This window comes from Pristiophorus japonicus, chromosome 9 (assembly GCF_044704955.1).
Source record: "Pristiophorus japonicus isolate sPriJap1 chromosome 9, sPriJap1.hap1, whole genome shotgun sequence".
NCBI lineage: Eukaryota > Metazoa > Chordata > Chondrichthyes > Pristiophoridae > Pristiophorus > Pristiophorus japonicus.
Window position 1 is genome coordinate 46,728,367 of NC_091985.1, and position 26,466 is coordinate 46,754,832.

The following is a 26,466-nucleotide window of genomic DNA, read 5'->3' on the forward strand; positions in this document are numbered from 1 at the left end:
CATTCAGGAAATTCAATGCATAATGAATACATTCTTCTCCAGAAACAGTCCAGGAACATTTTCATTCTCATTAATAGTAGTAATCACATGGTTGTTCCAAAAGGCCGTCATTCTCTAGCTGTCTCATTGGCTGCTAGTAAGCATGGGACTGCTTTGATTTTACCATACTTGATTGATAGGGCTGTGGACCAATGCTGCTAAAGATAGGCCAAGCAGAGATGAGGATTTGTGGGGCTCAGTTTATACAGTAAATAGCTCATTGATCCCTGGTAACCATGTTACCGTGTCCATGGTAACCACTGCTCATTGTTTTAGTGCTGGGATTGGTTTGTGGATCATTGTAACTGAAAAATCTCATCTGTCATTGATCCAGGGTGACTGCTTCTCAGTGGTTCATGGGAACTATGTGACCATTAAGCAAGAATAACATTGCAGTGACAAAGTGACATCATAATTTCAACTTTTTCTTGAGTTACAAAAGAAATTCCCTTCAAAAATATATCAAGGCTATAAATTGATTTAGATGGGGGTGGGCTCAATAATTTATTCCAATTTATGATAGAATTGATAGATGTGCACAGATCTTTAGCCCATACGTTAGGGCACTCCCACAGAAAAACAACATTAAATTCAATGGGAAATAGTGAGTTCAGGTAAAGTGTCTGTATATTTCCCTAAAACAAAACCTTCACTGCAATCCTCAAACATTGCCACAGTAATATTAACTGGATCATAGCAGAGTAATATACATGTATTTAAAAGTGAATATTTAACTATTTTCTCACAGAAAGAGAGAGAGAATGAGGAGCAAACAGGTCAGAGACAAATAGGAAGATGTAAAGATGATAATCAGAGAAAGTGTGCAAGTGTCACTCGGAAAAGAAAAAGAGGGAGACAAGGGACCGAAATTCAGGTGCACCAGAAAGCTGGCACACTTATGATTTTTTAAACTGGTACTCACCGCTGGAACTCATGATGCGGTGAGTAGATCCATTTTCAGGACTTTGAATTTTTTTCAAAGTCCTACAGGAAATGGATCATAATGTGGTGGGCCTTAGACGGCTGACTGGCTGAAAATGGGTCGTTTGGGCCGTCCGCCGTCTGTCAATCAACATGGTGACGTCACCGCATGTGCGTCACCACGCTCTCTCCCCTGGAGAGAAAGCGGGAAAGGGATACTGAGGTGAATGATCAGCCATGATCATATTGAATGGTGGTGCAGGCTCAAAGGGCCGAATGGCCGACTCCTGCACCTATTTTCTATGTTTCCCCTCTGTTAAAAGGGAGAGATTCGATAATTTTTTAACTTTGGCCACTGGGCCACTAAGGAGGATTTCGGCCGGGCCAAAGGCCTGGCAACCAAGAGGGGGTGCCAGGCTGCCCGTTGACGGCCCTGCCGAACCCGGGGGCAGTATCTTGCCGGCCAATAAGCAAGTCGGCCAGCAAAAATTCTTCCATTGCGACCATGGGCCCTCCCTTTTAAGGGCGGCCGAGCTACACACAGTCTTCAGAAAAACTGCCGGGGGCACTGCGCGGCGAGGGATCACTGGATCGAGCTGAAAATGGATAGCTAAGTATTTATTTGATTTTAATTGGGCGTGCATCTACTTGGCCAGGATAGAGTCCAGGCCGAAAAATCCCCGACCTGAATTTTGACTGGGGCAGCCTGTTGACCCTAAAGCAGTGGCCATTCGATTTTTAGGAATGGCCGCCACAAACGGGCATTAACTGGTCTCCGAGATCCTGAATTTCGGCCCCAGAGAGTAGACGATAAACAAATAGAGAGAAAGACAGAAAAAATTAGAGCAGAAGGAGCAGAGCTGTAAGTGGTAATTCCACAATTTTGCTGGGAGCTGGGCTCTCAAGGAGCAGGGACCACACTATTGTAGCCCTAAATCAAATTGGCACTTTCTTCAAGCATAGCTTCCTGTTGGGACTGTGGAATTACCCTTATAGTTACAGGAAGAGAGAGATTCCTTTGTTTTTTTTTACACAATTGTCTGCTAGCAATCCCAAGGAACATGAACTAGTAAATGTTACAGGTTCTATGTATGCAATTATCTCCTTTATTTAAAATGTAATGTTAACAAGCACCAGCAAGAAAATACATAGAAGTTACAACATAAAACCAGGCCATTCGGCTAAACCAGTTTGTGCTGTCATTCCCCTCCACGCAAGCAAACAGTCCTAATCATGTTTATCCGCCCTTTTACTCCAATCTAATCTTGATTGTTGACATAGTTTCTGCCTCAACTACTAAAACTGGAGGTGAATTTCACAGCCTCGCAACCTTCTGTGTAAAGAATCTTTCCCTGCTTTCTTTTCTAAATGTCTTGTATCTATGGCTCCTCGTTCTACATTCCTGAACTACTGGAAACAGTCTGCTTTGATATACCTTGTCCCATCCTTTCACAATTGTAAACACATCTGTCATATCGCCCTGTAATCTGTGATGTTCTAACAAAGTGTTCCAATTGCACAGGAATACAGGAACAAGAGTCCCTGAAGCCCGTTCAATTCCATTTACCCGCCTTTGTTCCCTATCCTTACCTAACAAAAATATCGATTTCCGTCTTGAAAGCTTCATTTGACGTAGTATCCACAGCCTTTTGGGTGAGCGAGTTCCAGATTTCCATTACCCTTTGTGTGAGAAAGTGCTTCAGAATTTCACTCTTAAATTATACCAGTTGGCGTCTCCAAACAGTGTAGCACTCCCTCTGTCCTAGATTGAAATTTCAGCCCAGAATATGTGCTCAAGTTCATATTGGAGCTTAAACCAACAATCAGTAGTACAGTTCTAATCAACGGGTGGGAAACTGAAAGCTTTCCGATCAGGTCTGGAGTCAGGCAAGGCTGTCTGTCCCCTCTCCTCTGTCTTGTTTGTGTGCTGTATTGAGCCCTTTGCAGAGTCCATCAGGAAGAATGCGGGCATTAGGGGGGGTGACAATCCCAGGCAGTGGAGGCGCTCAGGTCAAGACCTCCTTGTACATGGACGACGTCACCGTCTTTTGCTCGGATCCGCAGTCGGTCCGCGGATTGCTCACAATCTGCGACCAGTTTGAACTGGCCTCGGGCACGAAGGTCAATCGCAGCAAAAGCGAGGCCATGTTCTTTGGAAGCTGGTCCGACCTATCCTTTATTCCCTTCACCGTGAAGTCATTACCTAAAGGTTTTGGGAATATGGTTCGGAGCGGACGGTGCGAGCGTCAAAAACTGGAAGGAGCTAAAGCGAAACATAAACTGGGATGGTGGAAGCTGCACTCACTCTCCATTGCAGGAAAGAACCTGGTCATCAGGAGTGAGGTGCTCTCGCTGTTGTTGTACGTGGCGCAGGTCTGGCCCATACTCAGCTCCTGTGCCGTGGTAGTCACCCGAGCCATCTTTCACTTCGTCTGGAGATCAAAAATGGACCATGTCCGCAGAGAAACGATGTACAAATCTCTGGTCAAGAGGAGAAAGGACATTCTGATCGTGGCCCTCATCCTGATGGCCACCTTTGTGTGTGGCTGCATCAAGCTGTGCATAGACCCTTCGTACGCAAACGCCAAGTGTCAGTACGTGCTGAGATTCTATCTCCCTGGTGTTGCGAAGGATGGGTCTGGCCAGGCTGCCGTGGAACGCTCCGAGCAGTTGGACCATGCCTCAAGAAAAACACTTTTGACCACAAGGCCATAAAGCAGCGGTCGGCACGCAAGGTCCTGGACGCCCTACAAAATAAGGCGATGATAGATCCTGTTGGACGGTTCCCCGAGACTGTCGAACTCGTTTGGCAGAATGTCTCATCGCCAGAACAAGCACCAAGACGTAGCTTGGATGGCGGTGAGAAGGGCCCTACCCATCAGATCCTTCATGCACAGCTGGGGTTTCAGAGACACGGCACTCTGCCCCCGAGTTGGCTGTGGTGCGGACGAGACTGTCATCCATCTCCTTTGGGATTGCCCCTTTGCAAGGCAGGTCTGGATGGAGATGCAGTGGTTGCTGTCGAGGTTCATCCCAAGCAGCTCTGTAACACTGTGCTCTACGGACTATTCTCAGGGACACACGCCGAGATAGACATCATCTGCTGCTGGAGGGCCATTGACTCGTTGAAAGACGCACTTTGGTCTTGCCGAAATTTGCTTGTCTTCCGGAGCAAGGAGATATCCACGTCTGCGTGTTGCAGACTGGCGCAATCCAAGATCCAGGAGTACGTGCTGAGGGACGCACTAAAAATTGGTGCAGTTGCCGCAAAGGCACGGTGGGGAAGAGCCACAGTTTAAGGCCCTTCCGCCACGGTAAACCCAGGGGGTGGAATCAGTATAAAACTCCCCTCGGGCTGTTCTTGTAAACCTTTATATACATAGAGCACCATGATCTGAAAACACCTATGCAGTGCCATGTATAATGCAAGTTTAGCAACTGTTTAGTAATGTATGTTGTAAAGAAATGTAACTGTACCCTCACCCGTTCTGTGTACTGTATCGTGCCACATGTAACGTAATTTGATGACTGTATTACAATGTATCCTGGATTGTACTGAATTGTATCCTGAAATGTAAAGCAAGCAAATGTATTGAACAGAACTGCTGTCAGCATCCAAAGGAATGTATGGAATTGCTGACTGCATCCAAACATACTGAACTGCCTTCCAATGTATCGTGCAAATTTTTATATGAATAAAGTATATATTTTGAAATTTAAAAAAAATCTAACTCAGAGGTGTGAGTGCAATCAACTGAGGTGTAGGATTTCTACTAGGTGCCCACATCCCTTCACTACACTACATACTTTCATAATAGACTGAATTACCAAACATGTTTATTTATAGATCGAGTCACTTATAGTAGCAAGCAGTAACAGAATTGATGAAGTCAGTTCAAATAATGCTGGAGCTTTGAATCAGTTCATATGAACGGAGTGATTATTTGCACTGCATTTTTGGCTCTCTCTGCACATGGGCGCCCGTTGACTTGATCCAATTGCGCATGCACAGTACCCAAAGTTGCTGTGGCTGCAGCCAGCACCACCACACGTTCCCCGGCTCCGTGCAGAGAATGTCAGGCGATCGGATGGGGCGGGGGATTGAAGCGGGGGAGAGAGGAGAGGAGGTCAAAGGGGAGAGAGGATCGAAGGTGAGAGGGGTTCGTAGGGGGTCAAAGAGGAGAGGGGATCAAAGGGAATAAGGAATCAAAGGGGAGAGAAGAGACTAGATCAAAGGTGAGAGGGGTTCGAAGAGGCTGAGCGAGGAGAGGGGACCGAAGCGGAGAGTGGATTGGAGAGGAGAGGGGATCAAAAGTGTGTGTGGGGGGGGGGGGAAGAGAGGAGCTCTTCGAGGAGAGGAGCACAAGTGGGTAGAGGAAGTCAGGAACTCAGGGCGGTTCGTGAAGAGCACAGAGAGAACAGTGGGGACAGGGAAAGAACATGATCCATGTCTAAAGGAGGAGGTTGAAAGTGAGAACGTGATCCAGGTGGGAAGACAGATCATGTTCCCTCCCCTTTGTTAGATGTGGATCACGTTCCAACAACCCCACCCGCACCCCCTTTACACCCACACCGCGTTCTCCCTTTCCTCCCCCAGACCTGGTGGATTTCTCAAAGCCCAGTACGTGTGCGGCGTGACATCATTGGACTGGATGAAATCTGAAAGTCATGACACTGTCACTATTCACTTCATACCCAATAAATCTGTTAACAATTTGTGACCCACACAAAATGCCCCATCTATGTGGGGTTCGGGGAGACGGTCAGGATCTCTGGTGAGGCGGGGGGAGGGGGGAGGGACAAGAATCCAGACAGGGGAAGCAGGTTGGGCAGGGGAGACGGTCAGGAACTTGTTGGGGAGGGAAAAATTCAGGAACTTCTTGGTAGGGGGAAGGTCATTAACTTTTTTTTCGGGGGGGGGCGGGGATTGGGGGGTCTGGAACTTGTTGTGGGGGGTAGGTCTTAATCCGCAAGGGTGAGCACTGTCTGTTCTCTGAAAGCAGTACTGTGAGCTTTGTCTGGAGCCTGGTAGTCAGAATGAATGGATCAAATTACACATTGCAAAGTACTTGATTACTCAAGCAGGCAGAATCTCATTACATATTCCAGACAAACAGCTGTGTGTGTCTTGTCCTCCAAGGAGACCAATCAGAAATCTGTTCTTGTCATCCAAGCGGACCAATCAGAACTTTGATATTGCAAATATACTCTGCCATTCATGAACGGGTTAAACAGACAAACTTGTTCGTTAAGCTGTTTCATCAAAACTGTAACTAATTGGTATATCGAATGTATCAAATCCTTATACCTGTAAAAACATTTAGGACCACAAAAGGAAATCTTCTTGTGGAAACAGAAGGCATTGCTAAAGTACTTAATAAGTACTTTGCATCTGTCTCCTCAAAAGAAGAGGATGCTGCCAATGTCACAGTAATGGAAGTGGGAGTAGAGAAATTGGATAAGATAAAAAATAGAGAGAGAGGAGGTACTTAAACAGCTGACAGGTGCATTCTAGGTTGCTGAAGGAAGTAAGGGTGGAAATCGCGAAGGCACTGGCCATAATCTTTCAATCCTCCATAGATATGGGAGCAGTGCCAGAAGACCGGAGGGTTGCAAATGTTACATTCCTGTTCAAGAAAGGGATGAACACGGTAACTATAGGCCAGTCACTCTAGGGTAGATGGTGGGGAAGGTTCTAAAGCTCATAATCCGGGACAAAATACATTTTCACTTTGAAAAACATAGGTTAATAAATGAAAGCCAACACGGATTTGTTGGGTTGAGGAGGGTTGATAATGGTTGTATAGTTGATGTTGTGTATATGGACTTTCAAAAGGAGTTTGATAAAGCTTCACAAAATTGACTTGTAAGCAAAATTGAAGTACCATGGGATTAATGGGACATGGATACAAAATTGGCTAAGAGACAGAAAGCAGAGAAGAGTGGTGAACTGTTATTCTTCAGACTGGAGGGAAGTATACAGTGGTGTCCCCCAAGGGTCGTTATTAGGATCACTGCTTTTTTGATATACATTAATCAATTGGACGTGGGTACAGGAGGCACAATTTCGAAGTTTGCAGATGATACAAAACTTGGAAATGTAGCAAACATGGGAGATGAAATTTAATGAGAAGTGTTCTACGAAACGAATTTAAGGAGCTAGGGGCTAAATTAAAAAGTAGGACCTCAAAAGTAGTAATCTCGGGATTGCTACCAGTGCCATGTGCTAGTCAGAGTAGGAATCGCAGGATAGCGTAGATGAATACGTGGCTTGAGCAGTGGTGCAGCTGGGAGGGATTCAAATTCCTGGGGCATTGGAACCGGTTCTAGGGGAGGTGAGACCAGTACAAACCGGATGGTCTGCACCTGGGCAGGACCGGAACCAATGTCCTAGGGGGAGTGTTTGCTAGTGCTGTTTGGGAGGAGTTAAACTAATATGGCAGGGAGATGGGAACAAATGCAGGGAGACAGAGGGAGACAAAAGGGAGGCAGAGGCAGGAGACGGAGGGGAGATGGGGGGGGGTGGGGGGCGGAGAGGCCCGGGGCGGAGAACAGGAAGGGCCACTGTGCGGCAGAATTCTAAAAGGACAAAGGGTGTTAAAAAAACAAGCCTGAAGGCTTTGTGTCTTAATGCAAGGAGTATCCGCAATAAGGTGGATGAATTAACTGTGCAAATAGATGTTAACAAATATGATGTGATTGGGATTACGGAGACGTGGCTCCAGGATGATCAGGGCTGGGAACTCAACATCCAGAGGTATTCAACATTCAGGAAGGATAGAATAAAAGGAAAAGGAGGTGGGGTAGCATTGCTGGTTAAAGAGGAGATTCATGCAATAGTTAGGAAAGACATTAGCTTGGATGATGTGGAATCTATATGGGTAGAGCTGCAGAACACCAAAGGGCAAAAAACGTTAGTGGGAGTTGTGTACAGACCTCCAAACAGTAGTAGTGATGTTGGGGAGGGCATCAAACAGGAAATTAGGGGTGCATGCAATAAAGGTGCAGCAGTTATAATGGGTGACTTTAATATGCACATAGATTGGGCTAGCCAAACTGGAAGCAATACGGTGGAGAAGGATTTCCTGGAGTGCATAAGGGATGGTTTTCTAGACCAATATGTCGAGGAACCAACTAGGGGGGAGGCCATCTTAGACTGGGTGTTGTGTAATGAGAGAGGACTAATTAGCAATCTCATTGTGCGAGGCCCCTTGGGGAAGAGTGACCATAATATGGTGGAATTCTGCATTAGGATGGAGAATGATACAGTTAATTCAGAGACCATGGTCCAGAACTTAAAGAAGGCTAACTTTGAAGGTATGAGGCGTGAATTGGCTAGGATAGATTGGCGAATGATACTTAAGGGGTTGACTGTGGATGGGCAATGGCAGACATTTAGAGACCGCATGGATGAATTACAACAATTGTACATTCCTGTCTGGCGTAAAAATAAAAAAGGGAAGGTGGCTCAACCGTGGCTATCTAGGGAAATCAGGGATAGTATTAAAGCCAAGGAAGTGGCATACAAATTGGCCAGAAATAGCAGTGAACCTGGGGACTGGGAGAAATTTAGAACTCAGCAGAGGAGGACAAAGGGTTTGATTAGGGCAGGGAAAATGGAGTATGAGAAGAAGCTTGCAGGGAACATTAAGGCGGATTGCAAAAGTTTCTATAGGTATGTAAAGAGAAAAAGGTTAGTAAAGTCAAACGTAGGTCCCCTGTATTCAGAATCAGGGGAAGTCATAACGGGGAACAAAGAAATGGCAGACCAATTGAACAAGTACTTTGGTTCAGTATTCACTAAGGAGGACACAAACAACCTTCCGGATATAAAAGGGGTCAGAGGGTCCAGTAGGGAGGAGGAACTGAGGGAAATCTTTATTAGTCGGGAAATTGTGTTGGGGAAATTGATGGGATTGAAGGCCGATAAATCCCCAGGGCCTGATGGACTGCATCCCAGAGTACTTAAGGAGGTGGCCTTGGAAATAGCGGATGCATTGACAGTCATTTTCCAACATTCCATTGACTCTGGATCAGTTCCTATCGAGTGGAGGGTAGCCAATGTAACCCCACTTTTTAAAAAAGGAGGGAGAGAGAAAACAGGGAATTATAGACAGGTCAGCCTGACCTCAGTAGTGGGTAAAATGATGGAATCAATTATTAAGGATGTCATAGCAGCGCATTTGGAAAATGGTGACATGATAGGTCCAAGTCAGCATGGATTTGTAAAGGGGAAATCATGCTTGACAAATCTTCTGGAATTTTTTGAGGATGTTTCCAGCAAAGTGGACAAAGGAGAACCAGTTGATGTAGTATATTTGGACTTTCAGAAGGCTTTCGACAAGGTCCCACACAAGAGATTAATGTGCAAAGTTAAAGCACATGGGATTGGGGGTAGTGTGCTGACGTGGATTGAGAACTGGTTGTCAGACAGGAAGCAAAGAGTAGGAGTAAATGGGTACTTTTCAGAATGGCAGGCAGTGACTAGTGGGGTACCGCAAGGTTCTGTGCTGGGGCCCCAGCTGTTTACATTGTACATTAATGATTTAGACGAGGGGATTCAATGTAGTATCTCCAAATTTGCGGATGACACTAAGTTGGGTGGCAGTGTGAGCTGCGAGGAGGATGCTATGAGGCTGCAGAGTGACTTGGATAGGTTAGGTGAGTGGGCAAATGCATGGCAGATGAAGTATAATGTGGATAAATGTGAGGTTATCCACTTTGGTGGTAAAAACAGAGAGACAGACTATTATCTGAATGGTGACAGATTAGGAAAAGGGAAGGTGCAACGAGACCTGGGTGTCATGGTACATCAGTCATTGAAGGTTGGCATGCAGGTACAGCAGGCGGTTAAGAAAGCAAATGGCATGTTGGCCTTCATAGCGAGGGGATTTGAGTACAGGGGCAGGGAGGTGTTGCTACAGTTGTACAGGGCCTTGGTGAGGCCACACCTGGAGTATTGTGTACAATTTTGGTCACCTACCTTGAGGAAGGACATTCTTGATATTGAGGGAGTGCAGCGAAGATTCACCAGACTGATTCCCGGGATGGTGGGACTGACCTATCAAGAAAGACTGGATCAACTGGGCTTGTATTCACTGGAGTTCAGAAGAATGAGAGGGGACCTCATCGAAACGTTTAAAATTCTGACGGGTTTAGACAGGTTAGATGCAGGAAGAATGTTCCCAATGTTGGGGAAGTCCAGAACCAGGGGTCACAGTCTAAGGATAAGGGGTAAGCCATTTAGGACCGAGATGAGGAGAGACTTCTTCACCCAGAGAGTGGTGAACCTGTGGAATTCTCTGCCACAGAAAGTGGTTGGGGCCAATTCACTAAATATATTCAAAAGGGAGTTAGATGAAGTCCTTACTACTCGGGGGATCAAGGGGTATGGCGAGAAAGCAGGAAGGGGTTACTGAAGTTTCATGTTCAGCCATGAACTCATTGAATGGCGGTGCAGGCTAGAAGGGCTGAATGGCCTGCTCCTGCAGCTATTTTCTATGTTTCTATGTTACTTCATGCATTTTGGGAGGACAAATGAGGAGAGACAATATAAACAAAATGGGACAATGTTAAAAGGTGTGCAAGAACAGAGAGACATGGGGGTTCACCTACTTTGATTCAAGGAAGATGAAGTTAGATGAGAAGAGGTATGAGAAAAGAAAAATACACAAGGGATTTTAATGAGCCACTACTTTTGATGTTATGGTTGGAGGGGTAACCCCATCATTCAGCAGTAAGAAAAATTGTTTACTTTTTTTTTCAGTTTTGTCAAAAGAATTGAAAGCTCTGATACCAAATATACTACACGAATTACACATTATTGCCCTTTTATTAAGTGTTGTAATTGTGTACCACAACATCCTACAGCAGATAATTGAGTGACATCAAATATATTTACGTACTTTTTGTCACAATACAGGCTCTTTCACGTGCTCTCCTGTAAAACAAGTGCTTAATGGAGAAGGACAATAGCAAGCATTCACTAAGACCAGAAGATGAAGTAACATAATCCAAGAGGATGAATACTTTACACAGGTGTATACTTGCGGATCTATTGAAATGTCATTAGAAGAACATGACTACTAAATTATAAATACGCCCTTTATCACTTGAACTGACTGCTAAAAAGCATCATTACCTAGCCATACGTATATGCAAAAGCATTTTCTGTAAAAGGGGTATTTTTTTGTGAAGTGCATTAGAATGTTATGATGCGATTCTGATAAACGCATTACATGGGGCCCAAAATTCCACATTGCTTTTTTTTGGTGCTATTTAAGATTAACAGGCAATTTTTTAAGCCGAAGTAGCACCAAAGTCTCGCCATTTTTCTCTTTGAATTTGGCACCATGCAGAAAGACCTTAGCTTCTGTGGGTGGAGCTAATTGATAGCGCCGAAAAACTGAGGCCCCGTTCTGCGCATGCCCAAGCATTTAGGTTTCCAAGGTAATGTGTAATTGTAACTAACGAGTGATAAAATAGTCTTTGTAGTTTCAGTTTGTAGCTAGAATTTCACTTTGGAATTTATGTTTGTGTTTTCAATACATTTATATTTGGGGTAAGGTTTAAATGCAAAGGTCTCACTGCAGCCGTCCCTCTCCCTGGCCGAAAGGTCCCACTGCAGCCGCCCCTCTCCCCGGCCGAAAGGTCCCACTGCAGCCGCCCCTCTCCCCGGCCGAAAGATCCCTGCTGCAGACTCCCCTCTCCCCGGCCGAAAGATCCCTGCTGCAAACTCCCCTCTCCCCGGCCGAAAGATCCCTGCTGCAGACTCCCCTCTCCTCGGCCGAAAGGTCCCACTGCAGCCGCCCCTCTCCCCGGCCAAAAGGTCCCACTGCAGCCGCCCCTCTTCCCGGCCAAAAGGTCTCGTTGCTGTCGAAAGAACAAAGAGCAAGGAAATAACTGCAGACAATGAAAAACAAGAAGACTGATCTGACTGTCCTGCAGAAAATGTCCATCAAGAAAGAGGGAGATAAAGAAGATGACGTCTGTAACGCTGATTTCTATCTGACTCTGATTTGGAATGGTAAGGTTTTTCAAGGCGGTCCCCAGAGCCGTTTTTGAAGAAATCCTTAATGGCAAAACTCGCAAAAATGGCTAAAATGGCGTTATGGGTGGGTTTGACCCCGAGTGATGTCATAAAAACCTTAACTAAAAAAATCGGCTGTTACCTGTTAATGACAGCGTTATACCCTTGGCGAAACTTGCAAAATTAAGTTAGCTCCAAAAAACACTGATACCTCCAGATATTTGGAGCTAAATGGTGATGAAATTTGGGCCCCATATGGTATGGTATGGTATGGGATGGAGAAATACCACCAGCGATGTCTCAGCAAGTTCTTGCAAATCCCCTGGGAGGACAAACGCACCAACGTTAGCATCGTCGATCAGGCCAACATCCCCAGTATCGACTGACCACACTCGACCAGCTCTGCTGGACGGGCCACATTGTTCGCATGCCTGACACAAGGCTCCCAAAGCAAGCGCTCTCCTCGGAACTCCTACATGGAAAACGAGCCCAAGGTGGGCAGAGGAAACGTTTCAAGGACACCCTCAAAGCCTCCTTGATAAAATGCAACATTCCCACCAACACCTGGGAGTCCCTGGCCAAAGACCACCCTAAATGGAGGAAGTGCACCTCGAGTCTCGTCGCCGAGAGCATGCAGAAACCAAGCGCAGGCAGTGGGAGGAGCATGCGGCAAACCAGCCCCACACACCCTTTCCTTCAATGACTGTGTGTCCCACCTGTGACAGAGACCGTAATTCCCATATTGGACTGTTCAGTCACCTAAAAACTCACTTTTAGAGTGGAAGCAAGTCTTCCTCGATTTCGAGGGACTGCCTATGATGATGATGTACAGACTAGGAAGGTTCAGGTTTAATTCTGCAGTGTCACTGGAAATGCCAGTGAGAACAATGGTTGGCCACAATATTTACTCAGGGCCGAGAAGCGAGGGGCGGGGTTGTGTAGGGGGACGTGAGGATTTTCAGATGGGAACCCCGGAAGTATGGATTTTCCGGATGTCCTGCAGAAATTAACTGCAGGACATCTTAAAAAAAATTTCAACAGGTTTCCCACCCGACAGCCAGCCAGATTGACAGGCTAGCTGCTTTTCGGTGGGAAAGCAGCCAGGGAGTGGAAGGGAGTCTGTTTGCGGCGGGTGTGGGGCGAATCAGACATCGCGGAAGGGTCGAACATCACGGGGAGGGTGAATTGGATGTCGCGAAGTGGGTCAAACATCAGGGAAGGGTCGAACATCGCGGGGGGACGAATTGCACATCGCAGGGTGGTTCGGACATTGTGGGGAGGGTTGGACATCGCAGGGGTGAATCGGATATCGTGGGGGGTTGGCTGATTGTGGGGGTCCGATCATGCGCAGATAAGCTTGTTGGTCCTGGAGGAAACAGTCCTGCTCCTCCTGGCTCAAAAACAGCGCAATGAAAGCACTTACCTCATTGATCTGGCATTTCTCTTCTCCTTTTACCTGCCAGGATTCCCAAGGCCCAGGAATCCCAGCCTCCATGAGTTAAAAATAAAACTCCTGTTAAAATGTAGGTACGCAGCCTCCTTAAAAGATTCCAGTGATCTTCTTGATTCCTGAGAATGGGTTAGTTGCCCGCTCCTGACTTGCCTCAGTTAAAACCGGAGGTGGGTGGGTTGGAGGTCCGGTTTGAGATCTAAAAAATGTTTATCGTCCCACCTACCTCAACCCACCCATCCTTGAGGGTTTAAATTCCTCCCATTGTTCCTATGAAAGGAAGAAGATAAGAATCAGGCAGAGGAGTCCAGAACCAGGAGTCACAGTCTCAGAATAAAGGATCGGCCATTTAGGACTGAGATGAGGAGAAACTTCTTCACTCAGAGAGTGGTAAATCTTTGGAAATCTCTATTCCAGAGGGCTGTGGAGGCTCAGTCTGAGTATATTCGACAGAGATCGATAGATTTTTGGATATTATAAGGAATCAAGGGATATGGGGATAGTGCAGGAAAGTGGCATTGAGGTAGAAGATCAGACATGATCTCATTGAATGGTGGAGCAAGCTCGAGGGGCTGAATGGTCTACTGCTCATAATTCTTATGTTTCTTAATCCTGATCAATTTTTAGTAATTCCTACTATAAAGGGTATATTTGTGGAATTTGGTTGGCGACAGCTTCAGCCAACATGCGCCGTCCAGGCTCACATTTGTCGGTCATATGAGGAAGATGCTGGAGGCTACCAATGTATGCATCCAAGTATACCTCAATATATATGTCCACGTTCAGCAGAGCAGAGAATAGGAAGATGCAGGACCAGAAAAGATTATTGAGGTTCTTGGGACCAGTTCCAACATTCAAAATATGTCACACTATATTCTATTTCTTATACACAATCCAGCTCCCTCTTGAATTTACTGTTGATATCTATCTTCACTGTCTCTCTGCAACATCTGTTCCATACATTCACGTTCTCTTTCAAAATAATTGAAAAGCAGTAGGATGCTCTTCCGAGCTTGAGTATTATGGCACATTATTGTATTTTCCTAAGCCGAACTTAACTTCAGAGTACTTGACACTAACACTAGCTTTCCATAATGGAAGTGTGTTTAATTTCACAGCACTGAAATCCCTCACCTTGAGTATAGCATCATAGAATAATACAGCACAGAAGGTGGCCATTCGGCCCATCGCACATGTACTGGCTCTTTGAAAGAGCTATCCAATTAGTTCCACTCCCTTGCTTCTTCCTCATAGCCCCAGCAAATTTTCCCACTTTAAGTATTTATCCAATTCCCTTTTGAAAGTTATTATTGAATCCGTTTCCACCACCCTTTAAGGCAGTGCATTCCAGATCATAAAATCATTGAAATTTATAGCACCAAGGGAGGCCATTCGGCCCATAGTGTCCATGCCACCCGACAAAGAGCTATCCAGCCTAATCCCACTTTCCAGCTCTTGGTCCGTAGCTTTGTAGGTGACAGCACTTCAAATGCATATCCAAATACTTTTAAAATGCTGTGAGGGTTTCTGCCCTTACCACCCTTTCAGGCAATGAATTCCAGACCTCCAACACCTTCTGGGTGAAAACATTTCTCCGCAAATATCTTCTAAGCCTCCGACCACTTACTTTAAATCTATGCCCAGTGGTTATTGACCCCTCAGCTAAGGGGAATAGGTCCTTCCTATCCACTATATCTAGGCCCCTCATAATTTTATACACCTGAATTAGGTCTCCCCTCAGCCTCCTCTCCAAAGAAAACAACCCCAGCCTATCCAATCTTTCCTCAAAGCTAAAATTCTCCTGTCCAGGCAACATCCTCGTAAATCTCCTCTGTACCCTCCCTACTGCAATCACATCCTTCCTATAATGTGGTGACCAGAAGTGCACGTAGTACTCTAGCTGTGGCCTAACTAGTGTTTTATACAGTTCAAGCATAACCTCCCTGTTCTTATATTCTATGCCTTGGCTAATAAAGGCAAGTATCCTCTAAGCCTTCTTAATCAGCTTATTTACCTGTTCCGTTACCTTCAGGGATCTGTGGGCATGCACTCCAAGGTCCTTCTGTTCCTCTACACTTCTCAGTGTCCTACCATTTATTGTGTAAAAGCAGAGAAGTCCTGCTATAACTGTACAGCGTATTGGTGAGGTCACACCTTGAGTACTGCGTACAGTTTTGGTCTCCGTATTTAAGGAAGGATATACTTACATGAGAGACTGTTTAGAGAAGATTCACGAGGTTGAATCCAGAGATGAGTGGAAAATAGGTTGAGTAGGTTGGGCCTTTACTCATTGGAGTTCAGAAGAATGAGAGGTGATCTTATTGAAACATATAAGATAATGAAGGAGCTGGACAAGGTGGATGAAGAGAGGATATTTCCACTCCTAGGGAAAACTAAAACCAGGGGGCATAGTCTCAGAATAAGGGGCCGCCTTTTTAAAACTGAGATGAGGAGGAATTTCTTCTCTCAAAGGGTTGTAAATCTGTGGAATTCTCTGCCCCAGAGAGCTGTGGAGGCTGGGTTATTGAATATATTTAAGGCGGAGATAGACAGATTTTTGAGCGATAAGGGAATAAAGGATTTATGGGGAGCGGGCAGGGAAGTGTAGCTGAGTCCATGATCAGATCAGCCATGATCTTATTAAATGGCGGAGCAGGCTCGAGGGGCCAGGTGGCCTACTCCTGCTCCTATTTCTTATCTTCTTAGGTTAAACCTGTGAACCACTCTCTTATTTCACAACCACTGTGAACTCACCTTACCTGCTAGCCTTGAGGTACAGTTCATTTAAAAGAACAATGTTCTGATGTTCTTGCCTTGTTAGCCCTTCCCAAATGCATTGCCTCACACTACTCCGAATTGAATTCTATTTGCCACTGTTCTGCTCACCTGACCAGTCCATTGATATCTTCCTGCAATCTACAGCTTTCTTCTTCATTATCAACCAACCGCCCAATTTTTGTATCATCTGCAAACATCTTAATCATACCCCCTACATTCAAGTCCAAATCACTGATATATACCACAAAAAGCAAGGGACCTATTACTGAGCCCTGTGGAACCCCACTGGGAACAGACTTCCAGTCACAAAAACATCGATCATCCATTACCTTTTGCTTCCTGCTTCTGAACCAATTTTGGATCCAACTTGCCACTTTGCCTTGGATCCCATAGGCTTTTACTTTCATGAACAGTCTGCCATGCGGGACCATATCAAAAGCCTTGCTAAAATCCATATAGACTACATCAAATGCACTACCCTCTTCGACCCCGCCTTGTTACCTCCTCAAAAAATTCAATCAAGTCAGTCAGACATGACCTTCCCTGAACAAATCCATGCTGACTGTCTGTGATTAATCCTTCCCTTTCTAAATGAAGATTAATCCTTCCCTCAGATATTTTTCCAATAATTTTCCCACCCTGAGGTTCGACTGACCAGCCTATAATTACTAGATCTATCCCTTCCTTTTTAAACAGCAGTACAACGTTAGCAGTCCTCCAGCACAACACCTGCAGCCAGAGGGGATTGGAAAATGATGGTCAGAGCCACTACTTCCTCTCTTGCTTCTCTTAACAGCCAAGGAGATATTTCATCCAGGCCTGGGTATTTATCCACTTGGAACATCAGAAATAGGAGCAGGAGTAGGCCATACAGCCTGTCAAGCCTGCTCCGACATTCAATAAGATCACGGCTGATCTGATCTTGGCCTCAACTCCACTTTCCTGCCTGTTCCCCATAATCCTTAGCTCCCCTATAGTTCAAGAATCTGTCTCTCGCAGCCTTGAATATATTCAGTGACTCAGCTTCCACAGATGTCTGTGGTAGAGAATTCACCACCCTCAGAAAAGAAATTCCTCATCTCCGTTTTAAATGGGCGACCCCTTATTCTGAAACTATGCCCCCTAGTTCGAGATTCTCCCACGAGGGGAAACATCCTCTCAGCATCTATCCTGTCAAGCCCCCTCAGAATCTTATACGTTTCAATAAGATCACCTCGCATTCTTCTGAACTCCAACGAGTATAGGCCCAACCTGCTCAACTTTTCCTTATAAGACAACCCCTTCATCCCAGGAATCAACTCATTGAATCTTCTCTGAACTGCCTCCAATGCAAGTATATCCCTCCTTAATTAGGAGACCAAAACTGTACGTAGTATTTGTGGTCTCACCAATACCCTGTACAGTTGTAGCAAGACTTCCCTACTTTTATACTCCATCCCCCTTGCAATAAAGGTCAATATTCCATTTGCCTTCCTAATTACTTGCTGTAGCTGCATGCTAACTTATTGTGTTTCATGTACAAGGACCCCCAGATCGCTCTGTATTGCAGCATTTTGTCATCTCCATTTAAATAATAATTTGCTTTTTTATTATTCCTACCAAAGTGGATAACTCAAATTTTCCCACATTATACTCCATCTGCCAAATTTTTGTCCAGTCACTTAATCTATCTGCATCTCTTTGCAGATTATTTGTGACCTCTTCACAATTTGCTTTCCCACCTATCTTTGTATCATCAGCAAATTTGGCTACATTATACTCGGTTCCTTCATCCAAGTCATTAATATAGATTGTAAATAGTTGAGGCCCCAGCACTGATCCCCGTGGCACCCCGCTAGTTACAATTTGCCAACCTGAAAATGACCCATTTATCCCGACTCACTGTTTTCTGTTAATTAGCCGATCTTCTATTTATGCTAATATATTACTCCCAACCCATTGAGCTCTTAGCTTGTGCAGTAACCTTTTATCTGGCACCTTATTGAATGGCTTCTGGAAATCCAATTCATCTAATATTTCACACTCCTCCTCCCTGATTGCAATGTCTGTATCATCCCTCGTTTGTGAAAACAGACGCAAAGTATTTATTAAATCTTCCGCCTCTACACACAGGTTACCTTTATGGTCCCTAAGAGGCCCTACTCTTTCTTTAGTTAACCTCTTGCTCTTAATGTATTTATTTGCCAATATTTTTTCATGCCCTCTCTTTGCTTTCCCAATTTCCTTTTTAATTTCACCCCAGCATTTTCTATACTCCTCCAGGGTTTGTGCAGTCTTAAGAACATAAAAACATAAGAATTTGGAACAGGAGTAGGCCATCTAGCCCCTCGAGCCTGCTCCGCCATTCAATAAGATCATGGCTGATCTGACCGTGGACTCAGCTCCACCTACCCGGCCTCTCCCCGTAACCCTTAATTCCCTTATTGGTTAAAAATCTATCTATCTGTGACTTGAATACATTCAATGAGCTAGCCTCAACTGCTTCCTTGGGCAGAGAATTCCACAGATTCACAGCCCTCTGGGAGAAGAAATTCCTTCTCAACTCGGTTTTAAATTGGCTCCCCCGTATTTTGAGGCTGTGCCCCCGAGTTCTAGTCTCCCTTACCAGTGGAAACAACCTCTCTGCCTCTATCTTGTCTATCCCTTTCATGATTTTAAATGTTTCTATAAGATCACCCATCATCCTTCTGAACTCCAATGAGTAAAGACCCAGTCTACTCAATCTATCATCATAAGGTAACCCCCTCATCTCTGGAATCAGCCTAGTGAATCGTCTCTGTACCCCCTCCAAAGCCAGTATAACCTTCCTTAAGTAAGGTGACCAAAACTGCACGCAGTACTTCAGGTGCGGCCTTACCAATACCCTATACAGTTGCAGCAGGACCTCCCTGCTTTTGTACTCCATCCCTCTCGCAATGAAGGCCAACATTCCATTCGCCTTCGTGATTACCTGCTGCACCTGCAAACTAACTTTTTGGGATTTTCTTGTACGGGCTGCTCCTGCACACTCTCAACTTTGCCATCCTCGCCTGCCGTCCGGACACGCCATGGCGTACCATCTTGCCGTCCGGAGGAGGCGGGGGTCCCCGATGGAGGGCACTCTACGCAGGGGTCCTCCCACTATACGTCGGGGACTTGGCCTGGAGGGTGGTGCACGGAGCAGTGCCGTGCAACAAATTTTTAAGCCGGTTCACGGACTCCCAGGCCGCCTGCAATTTCTGCGGTCTGGAGGAGTCCGTGTTCCATGTTTTTATTGAGTGCACGAGGTTGCAGCCCCTGTTCCATTATTTGAAGGGGCTGCTCCTGAAATTCTGGCTGCACTTCAGTCCCACTCTCCTGATCTTTGGGCACCCTGTGTGGAGGGGAGCGGGTAGGTCCGAAGGCCTCCTCGTAGGACTGCTCCTGGGCACGGCCAAGGGTGCCATCAGCCGGTCCAGGCAGCGGGCGGTCGAGGGGGTCGTTCAACCTGACTGCCTGCCTCTCTTCCGCTCTTACATCCGGTCCAGGGTGTCCTTGGAGATGGAGCACGCGGTGTCCACCGTACGCTCGCGGCCTTCCGCGAGAGGTGGGCACCGGAGGGACTGGAGTGCATCATCACGCCAGGCAACCAAATTTTAATTTGATTTTACGTTTTAAAGTTTAATTTGTTTTAATTGCCGGTGTTTTTAGTGTCCCCTTCCCTTTTATAGGGGGCACTGTGGAAAAATTGTGATTTTAGTGCCCAAAAAAAAAACACAAAAAAAAAAGGAGAAAAAAAAAAGGGCCTTGTAAATGTCTGGTGTGTCACCCAGGTCGGGTGGCACGGTTTAATGTTTTAGAGTCTACCTGCAAAAACATAAAAGAGTTTCATGCACAAGGACCCCCAGGTCCCTCTGCATCTCAGCATGTTGTAATTTCTCCCCATTCAAATAATATTCCCTTTTACTGTTTTTTTTCCCCCAAGGTGGATGACCTCACACTTTCCGACATTGTATTCCATCTGCCAAACCTTCGCCCATTCGCTTAACCTATCCAAATCTCTTTGCAGCCTCTGTGTCCTCTACACAACCCGCTTTCCCACTAATCTTTGTGTCATCTTCAAATTTTGTTACACTACACTCTGTCCCCTCTTCTAGGTCATCTATGTATATTGTAAACAGTTGTGGTCCCAGCACCGATCCCTGTGGCACGCCACTAACCACCGATTTCCAACCCGAAAAGGACCCATTTATCCCGACTCTCCGCTTTCTGTTGGCCAGCCAATTTTCTATCCATGCTAATACATTTCCTCTGACTCCGCGTACCTCTATCTTCTGCAGTAACCTTTTGTGTGGCACCTTATCGAATGCCTTTTGGAAATCTAAATACACCACATCCATCGGTACACCTCTATCCACCATGCTCGTTATATCCTCAAAGAATTCCAGTAAATTAGTTAAACATGATTTCCCCTTCATGAATCCATGCTGCGTCTGCTTGATTGCACTATTCATATCTAGATGTCCCGCTATTTCTTCCTTAATGATAGTTTCAAGCATTTTCCCCACTACAGATGTTAAACTAACCGGCCTATAGTTACCTGCCTTTTGTCTGCCCCCTTTTTTAAACAGAGGTGTTACATTAGCTGCTTTCCAATCCGCTGGTACCTCCCCAGAGTCCAGAGAATTTTGGTAGATTATAACGGATGCATCTGCTAAAACTTCCGCCATCTCTTTTAATACCATGGGATGCATTTCATCAGGACCAGGGGACTTGTCTACCTTGAGTCCCATTAGCCTGTCCAGCACTACCCCCCGAGTGATAGTGATTGTCTCAAGGTCCTCCCTTCCCACATTCCCATGACCAGCAACTTTTGGCATGGTTTTTGTGTCTTCCACTGTGAAGACCGAAGCAAAATAATTGTTTAAGATCTCAGCCATTTCCACATTTCTCATTATTAAATCCCCCTTCTCATCTTCTAAGGGACCAACATTTACTTTAGTCACTCTTTTCCGTTTTATATATCTGTAAAAGTTTTTACTATCTGTTTTTATGTTTTGCGCAAGTTTACCTTCGAAATCTATCTTTCCTTTCTTTATTGCTTCTTTAGTCATTCTTTGCTGTTGTTTAACATTTTCCCAATTCTCTAGTTTCCCACTAACCTTGGCCACCTTATAAGCATTGGTCTTTGATTCGATACTCTCCTTTATTTCCTTGGTTATCCACGGCTGGTTATCCCTTCTCTTACCGCCCTTCTTTTTCACTGGAATATATTTTTGTTGAGCACTATGAAAGAGCTCCTTAAAAGTCCTCCACTGTTCCTCAATTGTGCCACCGTTTAGTCTGTGTTTCCAGTCTACTTTAGCCAACTCTGCCCTCATCCCACTGTAGTCCCCTTTGTTTAAGCATAGTACACTCGTTTGAGACACTACTTCCTCACCCTCAATCTGTATTACAAATTCAACCATACTGTGATCACTCATTCCGAGAGGATCTTTTACTAGGAGATCGTTTATTATTCCTGTCTCATTACACAGGACCAGATCTAAGATAGCTTGCTTCCTTGTAGGTTCTTTAACATACTGTTCTAAGAAACAATCCCGTATGCATTCTATGAATTCCTCCTCAAGTCTACCCCCTGCGATTTGATTTGACCAATCGATATCTAGGTTAAAATCCCCCATGATTACTGCTGTTCCTTTTTCATATGCCTCCATTATTCCCTTGGTTATTGTCCGCCCCACCATGAAGTTATTATTTGGGGGCCTATAAACTACGCCCACCAGTGACTTTTTCCCCTTACTATCTCTAATCTCCACCCACAATGATTCAACATTTTGTTCATTAGAGCCAATATCGTCTCTCACAACTGCCCTGATATCATCCTTTATTAACAGAGCTACCCCACCTCCTTTCCCTTCCTGTCTATCTTTCCGAATCGTCAGATACCCCTGTATGTTTAATTCCCAGTCTTGGCCACCCTGCAACCATGATTCTGTAATGGCCACCAAATCATACCCATTTGTAATGATTTGTGCCGTCAACTCATTCACTTTATTTCGAATGCTGCGTGCATTTAGGTAGAGTGTTTTAATCCTAGTTTTTAAACCATGATTTTTAGTTTTGACCCCTCCTGCAGCCCCTTTATATTCAGTGGCCCTTTTTGTCTTTTGCCTTGGGTTTCTCTGCCCTCCACTTTTACTCATCTCCTTTCTGTCTTTTGCTTTTGTCTCCTTTTTGTTTCCCTCTGTCTCCCTGCATTGGTTCCCATCCCCCTGCCATATTAGTTTAACTCCTCCCAAACAGCACTAGCAAACACTCCCCCTAGGACATTGGTTCCGGTCTTGCCCAGGTGCAGACCGTCCGGTTTGTACTGGTCCCACCTCCCCCAGAACCGGTTCCAATGCCCCAGGAATTTGAATCCCTCCCTGCTGTACCACTCCTCAAGCCACGTATTCATCTGTGCTATCCTGCGATTCCTACTCTGATTAGCACGTGGCACTGGTAGCAATCCCGAGATTACTACTTTTGAGATCCTACTTCTTAATTTAGCTCCTAGCTCCTTAAATTCGTCTCGTAGGACCTCATCCCTTTTTTTTACCTATGTCGTTGGTACCAATGTGCACCACGACAACTGGCTGTTCTCCCTCCCTTTTTAGAATGCCCTGCACCCGCTCCGAGACATCCTTGACCCTTGCACCAGGGAGGCAACATACAATCCTGGAGTCTCGGTTGCGGCCGCAGAAACGCCTATCTATTCCCCTTACAATTGAATCCCCTATCACTATCGCTCTCCCACTCTTTTTCCTGCCCCCCTGTGCAACAGAGCCAGCCACGGTGCCATGAACTTGGCTGCTGCTGCCCTCCCCTGATGAGTCATCCCCCTCAACAGTACTCAAAGCAGTGTATCTGTTTTGCAGGGGGATGACCACAGGGGACCCCTGCACTACCTTCCTTGCACTGCTCTTCCTGCTGGTCTTCCATTCCCTTCACCTGCGGTAAGACCAACTCGCTACACGTGCTACTCACGTCATTCTCAGCATCGTGGATGCTCCAGAGTGAATCCACCCTCAGCTCCAATTCCGCAATGCGGTCCGTCAGGAGCTGGAGGCGGACACACTTCCCGCACACGTAGTAGTCAGGGACACTGGAAGTGTCCCGGAGTTCCCAATGGTACAGGAGGAGCATATTCACGTGACCGAGCTCTCCTGCCATGACTTAACCCTTAGATACCCTTAAATTGACAACAACAATGTTGCTGATGTAAAAAATAAAAAGAAAAGCTACTCACCAATCACTTACCCCCTTGACTGTGACGTCACCTTTTGATTTCTTTCTACTTCTTTTTTGCCTTCCCTCCCCGCTGCAGCTGCACAAGTACGCCTCTCGGACTGCCGCCGCCTCTCGCTGCCGCTGGGCCTTTTATAGGCCTCACCAACGCCACGCACTCCCGCCTCTCGGACTGCCGCCGCCTCTCGCTGCCGCTGGGCCTTTTATAGGCCTCACCAACGCCATGCACTCCCACCTCTCGGACTGCCGCCGTCTCTCGCTGCCGCTGGACCTTTTATAGGCCTCACCAACCACGCACGCACGCCTCTCGTTCTTGAGTCCTTGGTATCCATCATGAGCTTCCTTTTTTTACTTTATCTTACCCTGTATGCCCCTCAACATCCAGGGGGTTCTAGATTTGTTAGGACCACCCTTTTTCTTTAAGAGAACACATTTGCTCTGAACCCTCACTGTGTCCTCCTTGAATGCCTCCCATTGCTCTGACCCCGATTTACCTTCAAGTAGCCGTTTCCAGTTCACTTTGATTAAATCACATCTCAGCTTAGTAAAATTAGCTTTTGCCCAATTGAGAACTTTTATTCCTGGTCTATTTTTGTCCTTTTCCATAACTACCCTAAATCTCACTGAATTATGACCACTACCACCAAAATGCTCTCCCACTGAGCATTCTTCCACCTGCCCTGCTTCATTCCTTGAAACTAAGTCCAGAACCGCTCCAGATCATAACAACTCACTCGGTAATTTTTTTCCCCTCATGTTGCCTCTGGTACTTTTGGCAATTACCTTAAATCTGTGTCCTCTGGTTATTGACCCTTCTGCCACAGGAAACATTTTCTCCTTTGTTTACTCTATCAAAACCTTTATGATTTTGAACACCATATCACTTCTCCGCTTAACTTTCTCTGCTCTAAGGAGAACAACCCCAGTTTTTCTAGTCATCCACTTAACTGAAGTCTCTTATCCCTGGTACTATTCCAGTAAATATTTTCTGCACCCTCTCCAAGGCCTTGATATCCTTCCTAAAGTGTGGTGCCCAGAATTGGACACAATACTCCAGTTGGGGCCGAACCAGTGTTTTATAAAAGTTTACCATAACTTCCTTTCTTTTGTACTCTATGCCTCTATTTATAAAGCCACAGATGCCATATGCCTTTTTACTATACTCCTCACGGTTTACATTTCAAGTTTCGTGTCATCTGTAAACTTTGAAATTGTGCCTCCTATACCCAAGTCCGGATTATTAATAAATATCAAGAAAAAGTAGTGATCCTAACTCTGATCCCTGGGAGACATCACTGCTTTTTTTTAATATTTATTAATAATCCGAATGTGTATTCCTCCACTCTGAAAAACAGCCACCACTCTGTTTTCTGCCCCTTAACCAATGAACCTGTTACAGGTTCATAATCCAACATGTTTGCCTGTCAGATTTGGGCTTCCATCGGTGGTCACACTCACCAGTTTCTTTCACTCCATTCCTAATTTTGATGCGCACTGATTTACAGCCTACAATAAATCTTTTCCTGTTATCGCATCTTACTAATGAAGTTGAGGTCCTATTGACATCAAAGGACCCCGATGTGTATAGCACAATGAGGCACCAGTCTGTTTCTGGCAGGAGCTCTAGCCACCTAGTTCAAGGCCCCCTCTAAACTGACAGCAGATAGAAAGATGGCAACAAGTTTACCATTGATATTCTGGTCTCACTACCGCCTCATTCCTGCTGAAAAACAGGGCACAGAAAACAAAATTAGGCACTCATATATGTTAATTGAATATCATCGATTTATTGCAGTGGATTATTTGCAAAGACAGCAGTTCTTTGATTCCTGAAATAGTTTTCTGCACCTGTGGGCATACTCAATGAGACAAGCATTTTAAACTATTCTCACTCCAATGATCATAATGGACTATCAAAATAATATTTATAACTGGGCCTCCTGTAGAGACGATTTCCTCCCCAGAGCTGTTTCTCCTAGAATCCACTTAGTTAGCCAGCCGAATGCTCTCGGACTTAGAGTTCCAGTTCTAACAATGGATCTCTAATTGGCTACTCTGCCTCAGTCTTGAATGTGTACCCTGCTAATTTTCTCTGGCATATCTTTATTAGTAAATTAACTCTTAGAAACATAGTAGCCTGATCAGGAATGCTATTAGTAAGTAATTCAAGGTCACACCTGGCCTGTGAGAACTGCCTGAATCAAACTATTTTGCAGAGATGAGATCTTGACTTACCTCCTGGATCCAGAAACACCTAAATTTCATCTTGTTTGCAAAAAAAAGCGAGATTTAGGGCATTCGATTGAGATTCACTCGATTGAGAATCACTGTGGGCCAGGTAGAATTAATCAGTCCCCGAACTATCTCCTCTTTGAAGGCCTCGCATTGCTCATTTACTGTTTTACATGCCAATCTTTGATTCCAATCCACCTGGGCCAGATCCCTTTCCAACTCACTGAAATTAACCCTTCTCCAGTTCAGTATTTTCACATTTGATTTTTCCCTGTCCTTTTCCATAACTGCTTTAAACCTAATGATATTGTGAGCACGGTTCTTCAAATGCCCTCCCACTGAAACATGTTCCACTTGCCCCACTTTATTCCCCAGAATTATATCCAGCACTGTTTCCTTCCTCATTGGGCTGGAAACATACTGATCAATAAAGTTCTCTTGTACATATTTCAGGAATTTCTCTCTTGCCCTTCACACTGTTATTTTCAGTCTATATTAGGATAATTGAAGTCCCCAATTATCATTCTAGTTCTTGCATCTTTCTGGAATTTGCCCCTCCATCTCCTTCCACTATTTGGTGGCCTATAGCATACATCCAGCAGCATAATAACTCCTCTATTGTTCCTTAATTCTAACAAAATAGATTCTGTCTTTTAACCCTCAAGTACTTCATCCCTTTCTAGGTGATGTAACTATCTTTGATCAATACTGCCACCCTCCCCCACCCCTTCCCCCTGCGCCCACGCCATCTTCTTTTTCTCCTTCCCTG

General features: G+C 45.2%; 1 long non-coding RNA gene across 1 annotated transcript in view; it reads left to right on the forward strand.

Moving 5' to 3' along the window:
• The window catches only part of LOC139273033 (uncharacterized), a 76,907-nt gene that overhangs the window by 31,868 nt on the left and 18,573 nt on the right, over window positions 1-26,466 (forward strand). The window contains exon 2 of the long non-coding RNA XR_011595001.1: window positions 10,883-10,998. This is a non-coding gene — a long non-coding RNA (uncharacterized lncRNA). The remainder of the gene's footprint in view (window positions 1-10,882; window positions 10,999-26,466) is intronic.